At 40.9% G+C, this 4387-nt stretch overlaps 1 pseudogene; it reads left to right on the top strand.

The window, feature by feature from the left end:
* The first annotated feature begins 2829 nt into the window (after positions 1-2829).
* LOC148298339 (beta-enolase pseudogene) lies at positions 2830-3924 on the top strand (annotated as a pseudogene).
* Positions 3925-4387: the final 463 nt, after the last annotated feature.

Genomic DNA, 4387 nt, shown 5'->3' with positions numbered 1-4387 from the left:
TCCCAACCCCAACCCCAACCCCAACCCCAACCCCAACCCCCAACCCCAACCCAACCCCAACCCCAACCCCATGAGTTGGTCTTTATAATTTCAGGAGTTAGTTCGATATTGAGAGGCATAATATAGATATGGGTTGTATTGCATGGATAATAATTATCATTCATTTTTGAAACCTAGCAATGTCCTAGTTGGTTACATCCGCAAAGTACGGATGCTTAAGGGCTTATTTCATGGAAATACGCCTACTTGGGTCGAGTGCTAGCAGTTTCATGCACAAGTCAAGACCCACTCGTTCGAAGTTCTTGAAGTGGTTTTATGGATTCACTCCTTTGAACTTGGGGAAGGTAGGCTTAAAATCCGGGAGTTTCTGGATGTTGGTCCATTAGTTCGGAGTCGGGGTGCCGTGAAACTGGAAGATTTTGAAGATCTGGTCAATCTAAGAATCCCCATTGAAGAGTGGGCGTTTCTAGATCAGCTCGGCAAAAATACAGCCCACTGCCCAAATGTCGACTCCTAAGCTATACTGCTTCTGCCCGAGAAGGACCTATGGGGCTCGATACCATAACGTTTATATTTCATGGGTTAGCGTTTTCATTGGAATGCCAAAGGCCCTTGCTAATCCGAAATCAGCAATTTTCAAATTTCCAGCGCGGTCAACTAACAAGTTTTGTGGTTTTAAATCTCTATGAATAATGCGCCGCGAGTGGCAGTAATTAACTCCATTGATGAGCTGGTACAAAAACAGTTTTATCTGATAACTGCTGATCGTACCTTTGTTCTCCGACAGATACTTCTTCAAATCATAATCTACATACTCAAATATCAAATGCAATTTCTTTTATGAAGGAATGTACACTACTTCGTTAAGACTAAATAATCACAGATGTACCTAACAATGTTGGGATGAGGCTGTAATTATTTCAAAATTGAAATTTCGCGCATTGCTGTGGAAGGCACGCCTTCATCTTCATTTTCGAGTTTGATTTTCTTGAGTGCGACCATTTTATTATTGAGAGGATCTCGTGCCTTGAACACCACCCCGTACGTCCCTTCTCCAACTCGCTCTAGTTTCTCGTATCTATCCTTTTTTTACATCTTAACGTCCCTTTTGAATATTAATATTAGTAACTGGTTTGATAATTTGAATAATCCACATAAATAACATATTTATGCATCACAAAAAATATAGTTAAAATAAACAAATAATAGCATATATATAGAATAATATAAGTCGAGCATGACAGCATTTAATCCATATATTTAGTATAAATGAGGAGAAGAATTGTGTGTGTCATGATGTGCCGCAGCATTTGTTGGCTGGGCCAAATAGGTCTGTTAGTAAATTTCCTTCGCTTCCATTTTTGTCTTTGGTCAATTCGTAGGCTTACAGCGCCACCCTTTCGAAAAGTTTATTAATATTTTAGTTGGACTTGGCAGAGCACAGTATTTCCTCGAATTGCTCAATCCTGCTATCGTGAACTGGCAACTACTTTATTTTCTGGAGCTCTTGCAGCTAGTGCTCGTCGCACAAGTCGATTTTATTGCCAGCTAAGAGGCAGTAGGAGTTCTGGGTGTTTGCACTTTCAAATAGGTCGACCCATTCTGCGAGTGACTTGTATGAGCTAATGTCTGAGTTAGGAAGAATTAAACTTTTGGCGTCATATACAAAAATGCATGCATTAGCATTCTTCAGATATCCTTTGACGAGAGACTTGAACTTTTCCTGTCCTGCTGTGTCCCATAGCTAGAGCCTGAACTTTCGGCCATCGATTTCAATGAGCTTGGACATGTAGTCGACTCCGATGGTGGCCTATATAAGCAAAAGGGTACCTGGATTTCCTCTGTAAAATCGTTCAGGATGAATCTATGGATGATTGATGATTTGCCTACTGACTTGTTGCCAAGTATGACTATTTTAAGCTTGGAAACTTTCTACTTTTACTTCGTTTTCTAATTCATGGAAGACCTGCAGAACTTTAATTATAAACTGATTCCAATTGTGATAATTCTGATGCTACGTCCAACAGATGCAGCGTAAGGAGAACAACCTTACAGTTGTTCTGATAGAAAAGGATATTAAATATGTATGTATATTCTTATTATTTATGGTTGCTCAAATATTGCGGCTTGGACAACTAAACCAAAAGAAAACTATTAGACTTTATCTGAAATTTACGCATCAGAATTATAAATTAATTTATCTTCCTATTTTGGGAGCTTGATTGTGAGGGAATAAATAAACAGTAACTGAAAAGACTTTATTTAAATATGCTCTACAAGTAAATGAAAGCCATCTATAACAAGAAGCATTAACTTAAATAGAAGTTTTGAATTGCCGCTGCTTGAAACTCAGTTTGTTTCGTTATTGTGATTTTATTTCAGAGGTAACTTTTGTAAAATGTTTTTATTCTGCAATATTCACTGTTAGGCAGTGCGCACTAAAAATGGGAATTGAGAGTAATAGTAGGGCGTAGCATTATATCGTGCACATCGTATCAATATAGTATCAATATAGTATCAATATAGTATCTTATGATGTTCAACAAGTTAGTGAATATGAGAGCTGGTTTTGCCAGCATTCAGAACATTAAAGCTAGGCAGATCTTCGATTCGCGAGGAAATCCGACCATCGAAGCTGATGTCTTCACTGAAGATGGAATGTTTCGAGCAGCTGTGCCATCAGGGGCATCCACTGGCAAATACGAGGCCCTTGAGCTTAGAGACGGAGATAAAACTGCTTACCTTGGCAAGGGTGTCCAGAAGGCAGTCGACAATGTTAATAACATCATCTCGAAGGCCCTGAAAGGCAAAAACCCAGCATAACAGAAGCAGATTGATGAGTTCATGGTTAAGTAGCTCGACGGAACACGGAATTAGTTCGGATGGCCCAAGAATAAGCTCGGCGCCAATTCAATCTTGGCAGTGTCTTTGGCTGTCGCACGGGCTGGGGCAGCTGCTAAAAAACTGCCTCTTTACGCTCACCTCTCCGCCCTCTCAGGAAAGAATGTCGATGGGAAAAGTAAGTACATTTTGCCTTGCCCCTCTTTCAATGTGATCAACGGAGGTAAACATGGCGGAAATGGTATTGCAATGCAAGAGTTCATGATCCTGCCGACAGGAGCAAAGTCTTTCAAAGAAGCCTTCAAAGCAGGAGCGGAAGTCTATCAGCACCTATTGAAGATAATCAAGAAAAAACACGGAATTGGAGCAATTAATGTTGGGGATGAAGGAGGTTTCGCTCCCAATGTGTCAGATGGAGATGAAGCCCTACTGCTCATCAAAGAGGCTATCCAAGCAGCCGGCCACCAGAACATCATTGAACTCGGTATGGATGTTGCTGCATCCGAATTTTTCGTCGAAGGCACCAAGAAATACGACCTTCATTTCAAAGATGAGAAACTGTCGAAATCGGTGCCCCACTTAACTTCCCAAGAGCTGAACGCAATCTACAAAAAGTATGTTGACAACTATCCAATTGTGTCAATTGAAGACCCTTTCGACCAAGATGATTGGGAAGGCTGGACTGCAATAACTGCAGGGATCGGCTCCAAGCTACAAATTGTGGGTGATGATCTGCTGGTGACCAACATCCTGAGAATTGATGAAGCTATTCAGAAAAAAGCTTGCAATGCGCTGCTCCTTAAAGTTAACCAGATCGGCAGTCTCACTGAATCGATCTAAGCCGCTCAAAAGAGTAAATCCAAAGGATGGGGAACAATGGTTTCTCATCGATCTGGCGAAACTGAAGATCATTTTATCGCCGATCTTGTGGTGGGCTTGGGATCAGGACAGATCAAGACAGGAGCTCCATGCCGCTCAGAAAGGTTATCGAAATATAATCAACTGCTCAGAATCGAGGAGTAGCTCGGAGACAGGGCCGTTTTCGCAGGCAAGAAATTCCGATTCCCCTATGATTTAATTTGATAGAATATTTAAATCGACATTAAAGCATCAAGGATTGCGCGCAATGGATTTAATATTAGGATCCGTCTGATCAGTTCTTCTTCTTTTTCTTCTTCTTCTTCTTGGCAATCTTTATAAAAGGGTTCGATAGCAAGTGAGTGTTTGGCCAAATTGTTTTCCCCTCTTTTTCGTTTTCCTCCCTTTAGGAAGGGTTCATAAGCCCTTTAGAAATACAGTCCATGGGAGCATAAATTCGGGCCTTTGCAAATTTCTACTTGATTGTCGCAATTTATTACATCATGGTTTGCTTCTATTGCCTCCTTTCGTTGTCCATCAAAATTGATGAAAAAGGGTGATGGCTATACTAGGTCCTCACGCGTCTCCTGTCAAATAGCGAGGATCCCTGCTCGTAGTTTAGCTTTTCTTGGGGAGTATCTATTTTCGTCAGGTATTTATACTGCTCATCGATAGTCCTCTTCACCTT

The sequence above is a fragment of the Brachycentrus maculatus genome, unplaced genomic scaffold, assembly GCF_059751285.1.
Source record: "Brachycentrus maculatus isolate JH-2025_06_01 unplaced genomic scaffold, ASM5975128v1 h1tg002179l, whole genome shotgun sequence".
NCBI classification, from domain to species: domain Eukaryota; kingdom Metazoa; phylum Arthropoda; class Insecta; order Trichoptera; family Brachycentridae; genus Brachycentrus; species Brachycentrus maculatus.
Note: the sequence above shows the minus strand (reverse complement) of the source record. Positions and strands in the feature narration are given on the sequence as shown.